The sequence below is a fragment of the Vicugna pacos genome, chromosome 14 (assembly GCF_048564905.1).
Source record: "Vicugna pacos chromosome 14, VicPac4, whole genome shotgun sequence".
Classification (NCBI taxonomy): Eukaryota; Metazoa; Chordata; class Mammalia; order Artiodactyla; family Camelidae; genus Vicugna; species Vicugna pacos.
In genome coordinates, this window is record NC_133000.1 from 31,350,435 (window position 1) to 31,369,199 (window position 18,765).

Below are 18,765 nucleotides of genomic sequence, written 5' to 3' on the forward strand. Positions count from 1 at the left end.
TGGGTGCAGAGGGGGCTCTACCCCAGGTGGTGGTGATGCCTGAACTGGTTCTCCGTTGCCCAGCAGTCCAGCTGCAGATGCAGGTTCAGGAAGAGCTGCAGGAGCGGCAGGAGGTAGCTCGAGGTCTCCTGCAGGATCCAGTTCGTCCCATTTTTGGTCTCTGACATCTTCCCCTGCCCCTGCCTCCTCTGTAACTATTGGAAGTGGAGAGAGTTTTAAGTCTTGTGGAAGACCTCATGCTGTGAGAGAGGAAAATTTTACGCACCTGCCTCCCTTTCCATGTGCCTCTACAAGGACAGAAATCTTCCCAGAGCTTTCCAGACAGCTCCCACCCAGAAAGTGCCCACAGGATGTGTTCTGTGACTGAATTTTTCCAGACAGGTGGTCTGAGGCCATTCTTTTTTCTGGTCCCAACAGTAGCCTCTAGGGACACCTCCCTGTGTGGCCCAGCCTACTCCCCACCCTCACCTACACACATACACCAGCCCTGCCTTTTTGACCTTTGGTCTCTGCTTCAGGGGCTCCTGGTCCTCCACCTGACTTGCAGCGAAGTGGGCACGGTGCTCCAGGTCAGACCAGGGTGTGCTGAGCTACCCGTCAGCCCCGGGTAGGTCCCTGGGAGAGCCCTGGGTGATGTCAGGGTCGGAGGCCTGCCCCACTGATTTGTGGGCCATGGTGGTGGGGACCCCTCCATATCCAGACCCACCAGGAGTCTGCACTGGCCCTCAGAAGAGTGACACACCAGCCCTTCACTTGGGGAGGGGGCGTTGGTGTTCTTATTCATCAGCTTCTTTTCAATATGTGGTATCTGGCTCTGCAATGATAGTGACCAGCAGCTGACCCAGCATGGAAGTCTCAGAGTCCTTCCCGGCCAGGAACACTCCTGATTCTGTAGACTCTACCCTCTGCTGCTAGATCAGACCAGAACCTTGTTCAGCTCAGACATCCGGGAGGGAAAATACATACCCAGAGAGCATGGGCTCCACCTCGGGCAGCAGGACCCTTCCCGGGCTCTCCACATCTCAGCCAGCCAGCTTTGTCCTGGGCTGTCTATGTGACCGGGCCCCCCAGGCCTCTGTCCTGCTCTTTCTTGAGGCAGATACCCATCCCCAACATGACTGCTCCACCTCCACCAGGCAGGATGGGGCCGTGTGGCTACCTGGATGGGATCTGAGTGGTGGCCCAGCCTGGAGGGGCCTGCCCTGGGCCTCCCTGTGTTACCTTTGGGTCTCTCTGGCCAAAAGGCCAGAGGTGCCTTGGGTGAGACCTGACCCAGTGCCGGCAGCGTTGGTAGAGACCCTCACTGCGGGCTTTCCGGGGCCTGCGGCCTCAGGATAATGGAATGCAGCAGAACATGCCTCTGTCTCCAACCAGGTGAGCTGAGTAGGGACTTCTCTACAGAGTGGGTGCCTGGTGACTTCGGTTCCAAGTTCTGTTGGGCTCTATTGCCAGGGAAGTGAGGTCACTTCCTGGGGTCCACTTCTCCAAGCTTCCTCCTGACACAAAGCTCCTCAAGGGCCTTTCTGGGCTTCCAATCTCTCATTTCTCACTCCATGCCATGTCCACACACAGTGACACCAACTCAGCCCCCCCCATAGCCCTGGGGAGGCCTGGATGCAACCAGTGCCGCAGCTCTGAAGACACAGCTGGGTTCAGACCTGTCTCCCCCTACTCAGCAGTCTTATCATCCTGGACAAGCCATGTGCCTCTCAGGGTCTCCCCAATCCCCCATCAGCACAGTGGGGATCATTCTGGCCCCTGCTTCCTAGAGAAGCCATCCTGTCTCTAGACCTAGAAACACCTATTGCATCTGTCACCCCCATGGGCTGGCATCACAGGGAGATCGTGCACAGACTCAGCAAAGGAAGGACCCCACAGAGGGCTGGCAGAGTGCAAAGCACACCCCACACAGGCCGGGGTCTGCCCTGGGGTCTGGAGAAAGTCACTTTCCTTGCTGCTTGCTTCCCCGCTCCCAGTCGTGAGACTGAAATTAAATACAACTCTGACATCGTCCGCTCTGGCATACAACCTCCTAAGTCATTCTGTCATGTTGACATACAGGCCCAGTGTCCCATCTCGGCCTCTGTGGTGGGCTGCCCCACAATGGCTTCCTATTTTTTGCCTTCTGTTCCCACACCCTTGTGGGATCCCCACACCCTCCCCTGGAGGGTGGATCGACTTTGGGACCAGGTGCTGACACATAGACTGACTTGTGAAAATGTATGTGAGTTCCACTCATTACCAGCTCCAGTGTTCTTTCTCTCGGTCTCTGTCTCTCAGTGCCTCTCTGAGTTGTCTCTCTCTCTGTTTCTCTGCCTCCCCCTGCTTCTCTGTGTTTCAGTCTGTCTGTCTCTTTTCCTGTATGTATGTGTGTATATATTTATGTGTATATGTGTGTATTTATGTGTGTGTATTGTACGGGTCCAGGGCAGGTCACTTCTGAAAATCCCTTGATGACATATTGATTATTTTGAATTCATGTTACTGAAGAAACATTATCTTTGAAAATTGTGCAAGCACTTTGGTGGGATCTTCTCTAAGGCTCAGCACTGCTAGGGAAGGGATGCACCTGTGGCACTTTGATGTATCCTACACCTTGTTCTGCTGGAGAGGAGCGTCCATTTGCTCTTCCTTCCAGGGTACCTCCTGGGGCCTCTGCCTGCTCACGTTGTCACCAGGGCTGGTAGTCACTGGGCTAAAGACCTGCCAGGGTGATGGTGGCCAATGCTGTCTCTGCAGTCTGTCTGTCTGCCTGTGTCCTCACCTGAGAGGTCGAGCATCTCCAGCACAAACCGGCCACCTGCACTGCCTCTCGTTGGAACTGACTCTGTGTGTTTTGTTTCTTTTCAGAACACTGGGCTTCAAGAGCTTTTTGGACCACAGGGATGTGAAGCTTTTTTCCGACCTTGGGTCATGAGGAAAGGTTTTTCCAGGCTGTGGTTTGTCTTTCCAGCTGTCTTTCTTGGCCTTTGTTTTCTGCTTTTGTTTGGTTTTATTTTGCCACTGTTTGGTTTTATTTTACCACAAGAAGAGCTAAGCATCTCCCTTCTGGCTCTGATTTCACACTTAGAACAGCAGTGCCTACCCCGAGATTATACACAGAGTTACTAAAAGGGCTTCATATGGTACGTCTCATCTTTAATCCATCTGGACTTTCCTCTCAAAATACAAAAATGCTAATTCATGTGAAAAAAAAATAATTCACCCGTCCCTACTTAAGATATGTGGGCAGACAAACCAAAAAAAAAAGCCACCTTTTATACGATTTCATTGATAGGGAACCTCCAGGATAGGTAAAGACATAGAGAGAGAAAGGAGATTAGGGCTTGTCATGGGCTGGGGGAGGTAGGACGTGGGGTGCTCTTTGTATACAAGCTTTTACTTTGAGGAAGGAAATAGTCTGAAACAAGTGGTGCTTGTCTCACAGCACTGTGAATGCAATTAATGCTCCTTAAAATTGCACAATTTAAAATGGGAAAAGGCTAAACTTTATTCTTATATACTTAAAACAAAAATAGAATATAGTATAATAGAAAAGAAAAAAATCTGACTCCATAGAAGATCTGTCCTTTTGGCTTTAACCCTTTGCCCTCTTTTCTAGGCTTAGTTTTACTAGCTCTGCACCTTTTGTAAAACAATGTTGCCTTTAGCCTTAAATATACAGGAGAGCCTACTTTCAAGGCTCTGATTTTTAAGGATATTAACACTTTTGCACTTATATAAAGACAACAGGTTGTAGACTAGAAAACTACTTTTGTTTTGTTAGAGGATTTACAGAGGCACTATGACCTGGTCTACGTAAACAGCTGTAAACCAAGATAATGGCGGACTAATATCTTGGAGAACCATCTTCCACATGTCAACTTCAGGCTCCTATTCTGCTAAAAAGTGGAGGGGCTGTGGTTGGTTGTTGCAAACTTGTTGGTGTAGAAATTCCTTGTTCTTGGAATCCTTTGCAGCTGTCCACGTGGGTCAGATCATGGTGTTCCTGCAAAACCTGCAACAAAACTAACTTTTTCTATTCTGCAACTTGTTATCTTTATAGGATTGCAAAGTGTTAATATCCTTAAAGCTCAGACTTTTGAGAATAGGCTCTTCTGTTTATTTCAGGCTAAAGGCAACACTGTTTTACAAAAAGTGCAGAGCTAGCAAGTCTAAGCCTAGAAAACACTGCAGAGGGTTAAAGAAAAGGAACAGATCCAATATGGAGTCAGATTTGTTCTTCTCTATTACAGTGACTTTTGGTGAGAGCTAAGTGGATGATTCCTGGGTGGGTCCTCCACTGTCCCAGGCTGGATTTCAGGCAGGATCCCTGCCAGATTCACCATGATTTTGGACCTAATCTACTGCAGAGAAACTGACAATTATTGGATTAAAATTACCTTTCAAAGTCCCTTCAATTGCCTGTAAACTATACCACAGCAGGGGATGTCTCATTGGCCAGTCAACTGCCAGTCTCCCCTGATGCAAGGGACAAGCGCCGCGGCGAGATCCATGGTGGCCTGGCCAGTGCACCTTCCTACTTTGCTCTAAAGCTTTGGATTCCTCACTTTGACACTTTAAAAACTCCCTTTCCTCTTCCTTCTGGCCTGGTGTGAATGAACAAGGTCCCTGCACCCACCTGTGCTGAGTCCATGCCATGCACACAGCCCCATGCACACAGCCCACCATCTGCTGTGTAACCCTGGGATCAAGTGCAAACTCTGAACTCCCCCACACCAAAGGTCCGCGTGCCCAGTGCCTCCGCCCTAGGGGTCCAAATCACCATCAGTACCATCAACCACCCAAAGCCCAAGGCCAGTGGCTGGCAGCCTGGGATCAACCTGACCCATCGGGTCAGTTGAGGCACAGGCTGCGGGGATCAGGGTGCCAAGGCGGGAATTGGAACCACCTTCAGCCCAGCCTGCCTCACCCTGTAGTCTCAGACATTAACTATGAAGGTGCACACTAGGCTCGATCCCCCACTGGTGGCAGTAGTCATCATTACTGGAGCACGGATTTCCCCACCCCAGCCACAAGGTGAGGGGTGAGTGAGTGAGCTCAGAGTAGGGGTGCACTCAGATTGAAGGGGATCCCATGGTGTGGGGGTACAGGTTGAGAGGTGTGGGGCCCGATCAGAGTGGAAATGACCTGGCTGAGAGGTGAGGGCGATAATTTCAGGTTGTTGGGTGTCCTGTGTTGAGGCATGAGGGGTAAGCTTGTGGGTGTAGGGGCCATAGGTTAGGACCTAGCAGGATGGAGTGTCAGGGCAGGGACAATGGTGTGAGGAGAAGGAGCCCTGTCTTCAAGGTCTGGTGGGAGACTGGGCCTGGCCAGTGGTGGGAGGGTAGTAACAGGGAGGGGAAGTTGATCAGGGGAAGTGGGGCTGGGTGGGTGAGGCCTGGCCTAGGGCAGTCGTGGTTCTAGTTCTGTGCCAGGACACAGTCGGTGGCTGGGTGAAGGCTCTGGGGATGGAGACCCGGCGGGACAAGCAGGAGGGGCCCCACCTGGCTCCTCCCGGCCCCAGCGGTCAGGGCCGGTAAAGCAGGAGACCCACCCGAGCAGTTTGCGCTGCGGGCGGGAGGAGGAGGGGCGCGCATGCGCAGACGGACAGACGCGCGGACGCCGGAACCCACCCAGAACGCATGGAAGCTGGCGGCAGCCGGTTGCTCCTGGACCAGCTCCTGGAAGAGGAACACGGCCTGGGGTCTGGGCCGCCGCTTGCCCGCGGCTCGGCTGCCGCTGCCGGACAGTTAAGAGGGCGCTGGTAGGGGCGCGCTTCTCGGGGACCCGGCGGGTGACGCCTGGGCTGTGCAGCTGAGGATGCGCCCAGGGAGGGGTGCGGAGGTGAGGTCCCGGCCGCGCGTCCCGTTAGGACCCTGAGGCGGGTCCCAGCCGCCGCTGTGGTTCGTGGTAACCCCGGTATTAGTAGTTCCTGAACACCGCGTTTTTGCCGCCGCTTCTACCCGGGTTTAGGAGAGCAGGTACAGCCCCGGGAGTTGGGAGGGCGCGTGGACGGTTCCAGAGCATCTCCGACTGGCCCTCAGACGATGGCCTGCTCCTGGCAGGCGGGTGCGGTGCAGTCGCGGGGCCTCAGATGAAATGGGGACTGCCCCATGAGAGCCCCTGGATTTGCTCCCATCTTACCCGCGGCCTGACCTTGGGGGCGGCCTCTAAAGACCCAGGTTAGTGGGACTCAGGTTACAGGTCAGTCTGCTCCTGGGAGATGGGCTCGGTGCGATCAGTGTGCTGGGATGGCTGCAGCAGCAGCGGGAAATTGTTGCAACCCCCGCGCTCTCACAGGGCAGCCCCAATCCCGCCATCGCAGCTGCCGCCTTTCCCTGACAGCACAGCACCCGCCTTCCAGGAGCAGGCTGACCTGTAACCTGAGTTCCACGAACCTGAGGCAGCAGAGGCCAAGCTTAGGCCATGCGCTGGGGAGTTTGAAGCAAATCCAAGGGCTCCCATGGGCAGACCCCATAACCCGCCACTGCCTTTGACCACACCGTGCCCTCCTCCCGAGAGCAGGCTGACCTGCGGACCGTGCCTGGAGCAGCAGAGGCCGAGCCCTTGACAGGCCGTGGGGGAGATGGGGGCAAATCTACCAGCTTGCCAGGTCGCTGCCCATCTCCCTGCCGCTGCCCCAGGTTCGTGGACCACTTGTTTTCAAGTCAGTGGTTTCCTGAGAGGCAGGCGTGGTGCAGTCAGGTGGCGGGGGCTGCAGGGAGGGGTGCTGCCCCAAGGGGAGCAGGTGGACTTGCTCCCATCTCCCCTAGGGCCAGACCTGGGGACGGCCTCTGCTGCCCCAGGTTTGCAGGACGCATGTCATGTCAGCCTGTCCCTGGGAGGAAAGCTCAGTGTACTCGGGGCAGCCTCAGTGGCTGACAAGGATTTTAGAAGTGGGCTCTAGCCCAGCATAACTAACTCTCCTTTCTTCTCTTGCTTCCTCAGTTGGTGGCTGTATCGGCTTTTTCATTACAGGTTATTGCTAGATAATGAACATAGGTTTCTGTGCTATATAGAAGAAACTTAACTTAAAATCTCTTTTTATATATAGTGGCTGACATTTGTAAATCTCGAACTCCCAAATTTATCCCTTCCTATCCCCTTTCCCTGGTAACCTTGACTGTTTACTAAGTCTGCAAGTCTGTTTCTGTTCTGTAGATGAGTTCACAGTGTCTTTTTCTCTTTTTTTACATTGCACATATGAGTGGTATCATTTGGTATTTTTCTGTTTCTGGCTGCTTTCACTTAGAATGACGATCTCTAGCTCCATCCATGTTGCTGCAAATGGTTTTATTTTGTCCTATTCATGGTAGAGTAGTATTCCAGTGTATAAATATGCCACAACTTCTTTATCCAGTCATCTGTTGCTACATTTAGCTTTCCTCCATGTCTCGGCTATTGTATACAGTGGTGCTGTGAATACTGGTGTGCAGGTATCTTTTCACATTGGAGTTCTTTCCAGTTATATACCCAGATGTGGGATTGCTGGGTCATAGGGTAAGTCTACTTTTAGTTTTTTCAGGGATTTCCATGCTTTCCATAATGACTACACCAAACTAGATTCCCACCAGCAGTGTAAGAGGGTACCCTTCACTCTACAGCCTCTCTAGCATTTATCATTCATGAACTGCTGAGCGATGGCCATTCTGACTGATGGGAGCTGATACTTCATTATAGTTTTGATTTGAATTTCTCAGTTTATTAGTGATATCGAGCATTCTTTCATGTGCCTATTGGCCATTTGTGTCTTCATTGGAGAAATGCTTCTTTAGGTCTTCTGCCTATTTTAAGATTGAGTTGTTTGTTTTTTTGTTATTAAGTTGTATGAGCTGTTTATATATTCTGAAAATTAAGCCTCTGTTAGTCGTATCATTTGCAAATATTTTCTCCCATTCGTAGGTTGTTGTTTCCTTTTGTTTTACTTATGGTTGTCTTTGCTGTGAAGAAATTTATGAGTTTAATTACGTCCCTTTTGTTTATTTTTTTCTCTTATTTCCATTGCCTGGGTAGATTACCCTAGGAGAATGTTGCTAAGATTTATGTCAGATAATGTTTTGCCTATGTTTTCTTTTAGGAGATTTATCATGTCTTGTCCATCTGCATCTTAAGTCTGTACTCAACATCTGTGCTTCAGTTTTGAATTTTGAGCTTCTTAGAGAAAACCTACTCTTAGCTCATACGTCAGATTCAACATGTCTAAAGCTGATTTCATAATCTTTTTTCTTGCAGCGTCTCCACTTATTCAGTGGGATAATCATTCTTCCGGTCTTGAATACACAAAGGCTTGGAGTGGTCTTTGATTTATCTTTCTCTCACCACCCTCCACATTTTGTCAGCTTCTTGAACTGTATGTTGTTGGTTTCAAGTGTCTATTCTGATTGCTGATACTCTGATGAAGAGCTTTCATCCCTGATACATGAATTTTTCCTTCTGCTGAATTCTTGGATATTCTCTCCCCCCCTTTCAGTCAACCTAGAGTTTTGGTGCTCCAACATCTACAGTCAAGTCAAAGACTTAACACAACCAGATCTCAGCCAGGGAGTCTCGACCCTTCATCATTTTGGACTTACCTTATTTGTTCCAATCATTATGTAACTTAGCCTCCTAGGGTAACCTGTGCCTTATTAAAAACCAGGAGTCACCAGCCTTTTCCTATCCAGTCCTCAGTTAAAAGAGCTTAGAATTGCCCTGAGAACTAGTTGGAGCCCCATCCCCTACATAGAGTCTTCCCTATTTATTCCAAATACTTCTAGCTCCTCTTTGTATTCCTGTACTGTTTATGATCAGTAGCCTGTAATCTTGGATTTGAGTACTGACTTGGTACCATTCCTGGGTGATTTCCAATGTGTCTCCTCACTTAGCTGGTAACTGGAGAAGACTCACTTGTTCAGCCTCCTTTATAACCCTCACACTGCTTAGCATCGGGCAATAACAGGCATCCAGGCAGTGCTTGCCTTCTTTATTTATTCGCAGTGGTGGTGGTGTGGATTATAGCTAATAACTATTAATTCAGTGTTGCAGTTAAAAAAGAAAGCCAAGAAAATCCAAAAAACTTTATCTCCATGTTCAGTTTAGTGCTTTACCTCAATAGTTTTCTTAAGACTGTGTTTACATTCACACAGTGTTCAGTGCTTGTACAGTTCCCTGAGGCAAGCAGGTGAGACGTCATTATGTTTGACTTTCACGTTACATTTCATATTGGATATATTTGTGTAATGACAAAACCTTATTTTATAAGTAAACAGCCGGAAGCCCAGAGAGACTAAGAGCTTAACCCAGGATCACCTGGTTAGTGTTTGGCACAGGCCAGGACCGCAGTGCACATCTTCCAGCTGATCCTCTTCCAGTGCCTTTTCATTCCACTGCTGGGAAATGTAGCCCCATCAGCCAAACGGCCAAGTCACATTGCTGCCCCTTTACCTGCCAGTGATGGCAGTGCTACAAAAAGTGGCAAAGGAAAGGTCAGAAATAGGAGTGATAAAAGACATGGAAGTGCTGGAAATGGATCCTCAACCTCCTCCTCCCTACTTGAGTGCCTCACAAGTGTCCCACTCTGAGAGTGCTGTTCATTATTTATAACATAGCCTTAAAATCAGACTGATCTTTTATAGGACATGCTTTTATCCTGGTCCCTTTCCTGCTAGTAGTCACCGTCATGGGCAGAAAGTGCCTGGCTGTGCTCTGTTGGTCACATAGGTGGGAGGGAAAGTGGGAGAGGGAGTTGGTTGAACTGAAGCCGAGGTTTTTACAGCTCTGTTGTTCTAGGACCAGAGCAGTTCCACTCTTTCTTTCATCACCTCTCCACCTCCGAGTCCCAGCCACCCATTCCTGCCTGCTTCCCCACATGCCACGTCCTGGGGGAGGACAGAGTGGTGAGCAATGCCCCCTCTGCCCTCTGTTCTGGGAGGTACAGGAGTCTGCTTTAACTTTTGAGCTGTTTTGGTAATTGGGCATTTCCAGCTTTTCTAGACATCTCCTTTCCAGCTCTGAGAAATTGGAGATGTAACTTAACCATACATGGACTATACTAATATATTCAGTGACATTAGTGTCATGTTGTCTGTAATTGTGTTCTGTGACTGGATAGGAGGTTTTTTATCTCACAGGATGCTTCACATCCAATTCTAAAGGCCTAGAGGCTGCAGGTGTAATCCAAGTCCTTACATGTCTGTAAGGTAGACATGAACATTATTTGATAATATGACCATATGTTCATAGATTACGGTTAGTCCACCGGCTCTGTATCTAATGAAAGTTTAAATATCAAACGCTTGAAGAAAATTTGCGGGCCATGTCTTTTTGCCTGTAAGTAGTTGCAAAAACTGAAATCACAACTCTACCACAAGCCACAGTGTTTCCCAGTAGAGAAAGCCCTCTAATTTTACAACCTCTAAGTAATGCAGTGGTTCTTTGAGTGAGATGAGGGATGCCAGAGTATTTTTTGGGACACTAGAGTGGCATGACAAGTATTCTGGGACTGGTTACAGTTGAATCTCTACTTCCTATATCCTGGACTGATTACAGAGGCAATGTTAGTGCGGTAACCATCTTGTGGATGCAAGTGTAGCTAGGAAGACAACAGAGAAAATAGAAGGGATATAAAGTAATGGAGGGACTTCATAGCAGTACAAATGGTGACTTTGACACCACCAGCTGCTGATGTGAACTTGGCAAGAATTTGTGAGAAGTGGTGGGTGTCATTGCAAGCAGGAGAGTTCTGCAGCTTTTGGGGAGAACAGGCAAAGGGGAGAGCAGATATGGTGGCTATCCAGGGGCTGTTTTTGTCCTGAATGTGAAAATGTCCAGTCCCCTGTTCAATTTTGCAGCCACAACTTCACATGACTCAGGGCATTATTTCCACCAGAATACCATAAAAATATAAACAACCTGTTTCCCAAAGTGTTTGTTCTCGATCTGAGATGATTGTCCTGTGGTGGTAGGTAAGTGGGCGATGGGGCCTATTACATCACCCCCTTTCACTAGAAGTCTACCTTGCTACTTTTCACCCTACTCCTAGAGGTCCTGTCATTCTGTTACACCTAGGCCTGTGAGACGGGCTTGCCTGAATCCTCACGTGAAAAGGTATGGTTATGTGCAGTTTTAAAAAATTGCTTGGGTCATGTGGTCCTTTGTTCCTTCCAATGGAAATCACTATTCCAGAGCAAATAGTATGCCTCTATAGAAAGTATATTGTTTGTAAGTTGTCTTCAGAGGCTTTGCAGTTGGTTTAAATATTTGCTTGGTGATGGCATCTTGATTGATTGAAGGAGGCAACCCTCACTAGGGGCATTGTGTGCTTTCTGTCTGAGAGTTCCTTTACTGGCAGCAGAGTGTTCGTAGGCAGAGTTAGAAAGTTACCTGGTCTGAGAAGCCGAATTTGCCCGCAGCTGGGAATTGGCAGAAGAGTCTGTTATGGAAGGAAAGCTTTAGGATTATCTGGTAACAGAGTTCTGGGATCCAAACCCTGGGAAACCTCAGCTTTTGTAGAGTATGTTCTGTAACAATAGGCTATAGGATAATTTTTACACTTGTTATAGGATGTAGAGTTGGGGAAAGGCTTAAAAGTGAAAGAACCTTAAAAGAGAATCTCCGAATATTTTAAAGAAGACAGTTTTCAGAATGAGAGCTTTTCTGGAAAAGACTAGCTCTTCACTTCACAGGGGAAGCAGGGAGCAGGTGTAACTGCACTTATGGTAACTTAAAAGGTAAACCTTACCCTCCCACTTAGCTGTTTCCTGGTGTAGGTTCATCTCCCACATCTGTAGTTTTAGACCTGATGTGTCATTTTCTGGTACTCCATTCTGCTTCTTAGTGAGAGACTGACCCAAAGTCACATAGCAATTGAAAAATTGCACAAAGGTCTTTATTGTTAAAAATGTAGACCTGTGGCAGGGTGCTGCATTTGCAATTGACTTTCAGTACAGAGAACACTGAAAAGAATGCAGTGTTATTTCTTTTTTTATTCCTTTAAGCCTTTGAATAGAAGGTTTTCTTTGCAGAGTTTCTGGAGTACATCAGAACAAGCAGAAACTAAAATAGCTTTAAGAAAGCTCCAGTATAGACTTTGCTTATAGTGTGGTATCTGTCTTATGTTAATTCTTTAAAGCAGGAAGTTGTAACTCTCAATTTCTTAAGCAAATATAAACATTCTTGACTCTTATTGACATTCTTTGTGGGGTGAAGCTGCTTTTGCTTCCATTCTGAGCATTGAAAGGCCTTCTATGATACTTCTACCAGTCCTCAGTATTTTATTTTCCCTCTGTTGTGAATTTGTTTTTAAATTTGAAGCAGATATAAATATCATTAACTTGCTACATATGTAGATATTCAGTGTTACATAGTCAGAAAGTTTGTGTACATCACACGTATCTACATAATTCCCCCCTTTCCAACTGTGTTCCTGATGAAAGGATGGTGGGAAATGGCATTATGGGGATATGTCTTACAGTACACAGTGTTTCCCCTGTTCCCTCTACCATATCTGGATGTTCTTTCATCTTTCAGCTTCTAGACTTACTTGCTCTTTTTCTTAAGCCAGGTGTATCTCATCCCCCTGCGCACACACACATGTGTACACACACACACATTCTACCGTAGGGAGTAGCGTGCACCATCCAATTCTCCCACTCCAGCTCTGGACCCACCCACTGGAGGCAGTGTCTTGCATGAATTCATTTGTAAGTTGCTTTTTAAAACTCGAGTGGTCAGGAATTAGGACTGATATCCACACCTACTAGGCAGGCCCTCAAGGACAACTTCTATGGTTAATGCCAGGTTATCTTAATGTTTGACTACCTGGGTTTCATGTCTTCCTGTGCCACCTGTGTGACCCATGATTCCCACATTTCTGTCTCCTGCTAGAATTTTTCTCTCCAACTCTGGACTCTTACAATCTTCTACTGATTTGACATCTTCAATTGAAACTCTGATATCTTAAAAGCAACATGTGTAAAAACTGAGCTCTTTGTTCTCCTACCCCCCAAACTGGTTCTTCCTGCAACCTCCCCCATTCAGTTAGTGGAAACTTAATCCATCCAGCTGCTTGGGTTAAAAAGCTTAGAGTTACTCTGACTTTCACTGACATACCACATGAATTCTGTCAATAGATCTGGTTTAACACTGCCTTTAAACCATATCCAGAACCCAGCCACTTCTCACCATGGCTCCTGCCTCCACTGCTGCTTCCCTGCCCTGAGCCACTGTCCTCTCCTCCTGCACAGCCCTTTTCAGAGGCTTCCCACCTTTCATCTCTGACCCGTTTCGACTATTCTCACCCGGCAGTCAAGTGAGCCTCGAAAACCTAAGTTAGATAGTGTCGTCCTTTGGCAGTGCCTCCCCATTTCACTCTGGGTAAAAGCCACAGTCCTTACAACGTCCTCCAAGGCCATACAGGACCTGCACTGACCCTTCTCCGCAGCTCCAGCCGTGCCCCCATTCTGGAACATGCGAGGTGCGCGCTGCCCTTGGTGATGGTTATTCCGTCCACCTGGGACTTCTTACCTCCAAGTCTTAGTTCTAACCTCAGTCCTCAGTGTGGCCTGCTCTGGTATTTAATACAACATCACCCTCATCCCATACCCTCAACTCTCTTTACCTTGCCCTTTTTTGATTTTTCCATGGTTCCTCTTTCCTAACATGCCACCTCCTCTGCTGCTCTGTTGTGTGAATTGTCATCTCCACCCCCATCCCAGCTAGACTCCAACCAAGCTCCGTGAGGACAGGAATTTTGTTTTGTTTATTGATCTATTCCAAGTGCCTAGACTAGTCCTGGGTACATAGTAGGCAGTCAAAAATTATTTGCTGAATAAAGTTAAAGACTATTTTAAAAATGAATCATCCTTTCAGGAACGGGTGAGGATCGGAAGCTGCATGAAGGAAAATGGTGCAGTAAATAATGATATTTGCCTGTTGTTCTTTGTGTGATATATATATGTGTTTTAGTCTTAATTTGGTATCCCAGTTTCTTAATTTAATAGCTGTATTAAGGTGTAATTTACAGGCCATAAAATTCACACATTATAATTGTACAAGTCAGCCATTTATCTATTTCTAGATTTGTGCAACTTTGTCCTCATAAAGTCCCCTTGTGTCCGTCCATATGCAGTTTGCCCTCCCCTCAGTGGCACCCTGATTTTATTTCTTTTTTTTTTTTGGCAATCACATCTCAAATGGATAATTTACACAGCAGTACTAATATAGCTTTGCACTTTTTGAAATGACACACTTAAATATGAAATTAGCAGTCATTGCTGAATGTAGGTAGCATATCCGACATTGGTGAGAAGAATGGACTTGAGTGTCAGACTGGCTGCAGTCTTACTCAGCTCCACCATTTACCAAGTTACCCAAATTATTTTCTGCCTCAAGCTCTTTATCTGTTATATGGGGGTAATAATAGCAGCTTACAGAGTTGTTGTGAGGATTAAGCAAACAGGGAAAAAAAATTTAGTATAGTGGCCTGCTTATGTTATTACCTAAGAAATAGCCTTGCAGGTAAAGGGCAAAATTCAAATCAGTTTCTAAAGTATATGTAAAATATAATCCAGTTCCTGCCTGGTTTGTAAACACGTATGCCTACTGAAGAATTTAAAAGCAGGCTAATTTCCAACAGAAAAGATCATTTCTCAGCATTTCTTTCAAAGATAGCTGCAAAATCACTTACTAAATGTTCCATGCCCAACTCTTACAGAAATTTGACACCATGGACGTAATTATCTACATTTTTGTTAAAATGATTCTGACCATCAGGAAGTGTTCTCAATTATATTTTAGCCTTTATGCTGAGAAATACTGTGAGACTTCTTCTAAATTAATGGGTGGGGGCATTCATCGTAGCTCTTGTAGCCTGATAAGCCTGCACTAAATTATCCTTTTTTAACTTTTAATTAAAGTAATAAATTAATTTTTTGCTGGGGGGTGGTAATTAGGTTTTTATTTATTTATTTTATTTTTAGAAGAAGTACTGGGAATTGAACCCAGGCCCTTGGGCATGCTAAGAAGATGATCGTCCACTTGAGCTATACCCTCCCCCCTAAATTATCTTAAATAAGGTCTTTTTCTCTGTTTTGTTAATTTATGTACAGATGCGCAAAGCAGGGTCATCAGAAGCCTCTCAATCACGAAGATGATAATAGTGAAAAACATTGCGCAGTGACAGTGAATCCTTGGCATATGAAGAAAGATTGTAAAGTCCTGAATGAATTAAGAAGGTACTGTTACATTAACATACATGTAAGCATGGCTCTCTTACCTTTATTTTTCACTTTATAATGAAGATAATCCCCACCCGTCAAGGTTGCTTTGTTTGATAGAGGGCATATCTAAACCCTTTTCTGCAAGTTTTTTAAATAAGAAAGAGCAGCTAATTTATCAGAAGTGTGAATGGTGTAATCTGGTCTGTCTAGTATGGTAGCCACGAGCCACATGTGGCTATTGTGAATTGAGATGTTCTATAAGTGGAAAATACATAATAGATTTTCAAGACTTTGTACAACAAAAATAATGTAAAATATTATTAATAAGTTTTAAAAATGTCAATCACACTTTTGAAATGATAGTGTATTGGATATTTTGGGATAAATGTAATTATTACTGGAATTAATTTCACTTATTCCTTTTTATTTTCTAAATGGAATTACTGGAAAATTGTGACTTGCACTATGTTTCTATTGACAGTGCTGGCTTCTAACTTATTGCAAATAATATGAAAAGAAAACTTTGATTAAAATTTTTGTAATTGAGTCGTTGATTTACATCATATTAGTTTCAGGTGTACAAAATAGAGGCTCAACATTTTCATAGATTATATTCCATTTAAAGTCACCATAAAATAATGGCTATATTTCCCTGTGCTGTATGATACAGCCCTGTAACCTATCCATTTTATACATAGTACTTTTTACCTCTCAATCCCCTAACCCCTTCCTGCCTCCCCTCTTCTCCTTCTCCCCATTGGTAACCACCAGTCTGTTCTGTGTACCTGTGAGTCGATTTCTGTTTTATTATAGTCATTAATTTGTTTTATTTTTTAGATATACATATAAGTTAATACATAGAATATTTGTTTATCTTTCTCTGACTTATTTCACTTAGCATAATACCCTGTAGGTCCATCCATGTTATTGAAAATGGCATTATTTTATTTTTTAATGGCTGAACAGTATTCCATTTGTGTGTGTGTTCATGGTATGTATATATGTGTGTGTATATATATGTATACATGTATATATACATATATATATATTTATAATATACCACAACTTCTTTATCCAGTCATCTGTCAGTGAACATTTGGGTTGTTTCAGTGTCTTGGCTATTTTAAATAGTGCTGCTGTGAACATTGGGGTGCATGTGTCTTTTTGAATTAAATTTTTCTCCAAACATATACCCATGAATGGGATTGCTGGATCACACGGAAGTCTATTTTCATTTTTTTATGGAACCTCTCTTCTGTCCTCCATAGAGGCTGCACCAATTTACATTCCCACCAATCGAGTAGGAGGGTTCCTTTTTCCTTAAAAGGTAAAAAATTCTCTACATTTACCTACCTTCCTTTCAGTTTAGGACACAGTTTGGCAAAAACCAGATAGAATTTAATAGGAGTAAATACAGTATTTATTTTGAATGTCCATGCATTATGGATAGATATGTTATTGATGAGTTGGTTCCCTATTTTTGTAGGTGCAGATGTTTTTATAGCTTCACAGACATTTCAGTCTTGCAGAGAGGAAAATTTCTTTTTATTTTGCTGAACTTGTCCGGGTGTCTTTATCGGACTTGGTCCAGGCCTGCAGAGGTGAATACACATCCAAACCTGAACCATTTGAATGTCTGCAAGATTTTAAGAGTCTAGAATATCAGATCTGGACTGTAACTCTGGTAAATGACATCAGTGACTGGACTCAAGAAAACTCCATTTGAGGACAAAACCTTTCATAAGCCAAAAAGGCTTTGAAATTGTGGCAAAGCCAGAGACTTTTGTGCACCACTTATGGCCACAAACCCATGAGGACAACCACAGGCCTTCTGGAGTGCCAAGGGAATTCCATGTGAGGAGTCCAGCACTCACAGGAATCCAACAAGTCCCTGTCTGCCAGAGCACTTTCATTGCTACTGTGCTGTTTTGAGTAAATGTCTTTTCATCAGGTTCAAATTGGTTTGTTGTTATTTTTTTGCATAAAAAAAAACTTCTTGTTCCCTGGTGAAAGTAAAAGCCTAACATTTTCTGATTTCTTTTGACAGAGAAAACATGAGCCTGTGGATCTAACCTCATCTGTGATGGTCTGCAGCTGGGAGCAACCAGATCAGTGTCAGTCCCCTTGCAGCCATTGGCTGGGAGCCTGCATGTTCCTTGGAATGGTATTTGAAACATGTCACACTAGCCGTGCCTTCGCTGTGGGCTGGGAGGTGTGTCAGTCAGAATCTGCATTATGGAATGTATGTTTCAGATCTACAGTTAGGAGATCTTTTTTAATAGCCAGAGAATATAGTCATAAATATATCTATTAATGTATTTATGCAAGAACCTTTTTAAAGATTTTTTTATTATAAAAAGTTACCCCCCAAAATTGAAAATGAAAGAACTGTGGAATTAAAAATCATCTGTACCTTAATTATACATAAAGAATCATAAAATCCTTCTAAACTTTTTTTGTTCAAATGAAGATATTTTTCCCTTCCAAAAAGGAAAATTATTATTTCACATTTTTTTGCTTTCTCATTTTATTATATATTCCATATCAATAAATATAAATCTTTTAAATCCCTTTTAATGGCTGTTTAACACTATATTGAACAGATATGTAAATAGTCCTAGGTTTCAGAAATTTAAAAAATTGTCATTACAATACCACTGCAAAGAATATTTTGGTGTTTCTATTTTTAGTTACTAACTTGGACTAAAAATTAACAAGTTTGCTTTTCTTCATCTAAAACATTGGTTATTTGATGAAGGAACTGTAAGGATTTTAAATAACTTTTCAGTAATTTCAACAAAGAAATTATCTTTAAGGCAAAAATGTATGATGGATTGCAAATCTATTTTTATTATATCTTCACTTTTACCAGTGTGACATATGTGTGTGTTTACACAAGTGCTTTAACTACCAGCAACGTAAGAAAAATCTGTGTACTAAAAATGTGAAAATACTTTCCCAGTTTGTGTTTTCATTCTCCCAATATAGGTTTTGGATGACAAGCTTGTATTTGCAAAAGTACACCCCCTGTGGGAGGTGTTCTGTACATACGCTGAGATACTGCACATAATATTGCCTCTGAAGCCCAATGATCTGAAAACCCGGTCCTCAGCCTTTGATAACTTCAGATGTTTTATGAAAGTCCTCCAAGTGGATGAAAGTATCAACAACCGGAACAAGAGCTTTTCTTTGCCCTATTTGAGAAGAGCTCAGTGAATGACTTTTATATTCAGCATAGAGATACATCCTCCAATCCAACCACCAGAAACCGCATTGTAAGTCTAAACCGAGTTTAGCTGCTGTCTTGGGGGTGATTTAGAACCTGCTGTTGAATTATCAGTGATTTGGTTTGGTTGGTTTGATTTGGTTTTTAAAAGCTGCCCATAAAAAGGAAAAAAGAGAAAGAAAAGAAATATGCCTACAGATTCCTGTTAGGATAGTAAACAGTGGCTGGTTAGTTACCTTGTATAAACCACAAGCTCTCTTAGAACATTTTTAGGTTTACTTCATCCTTTCTCAGATCAAGTATCAAGTAAGGGACAGTGTTAAAAAAAATTCAGGATTAACAGGTTTGTGAGCTCCAGGA

At 44.6% G+C, this 18,765-nt stretch overlaps 1 protein-coding gene and 1 long non-coding RNA gene across 2 annotated transcripts in view; one reads left to right on the top strand and one right to left on the bottom strand.

The window, feature by feature from the left end:
* Nucleotides 1–18,765, bottom strand: part of LOC140701208 (uncharacterized) — a 541,330-nt gene that overhangs the window by 145,455 nt on the left and 377,110 nt on the right. The window lies entirely within an intron of this gene.
* On the top strand, nucleotides 5,658–18,442 carry LOC140701215 (uncharacterized). Its single transcript, XR_012080177.1, has 5 exons — nucleotides 5,658–5,826; nucleotides 15,069–15,194; nucleotides 16,448–16,506; nucleotides 17,227–17,391; nucleotides 18,168–18,442. It is a non-coding gene; the product is annotated as an uncharacterized lncRNA (long non-coding RNA).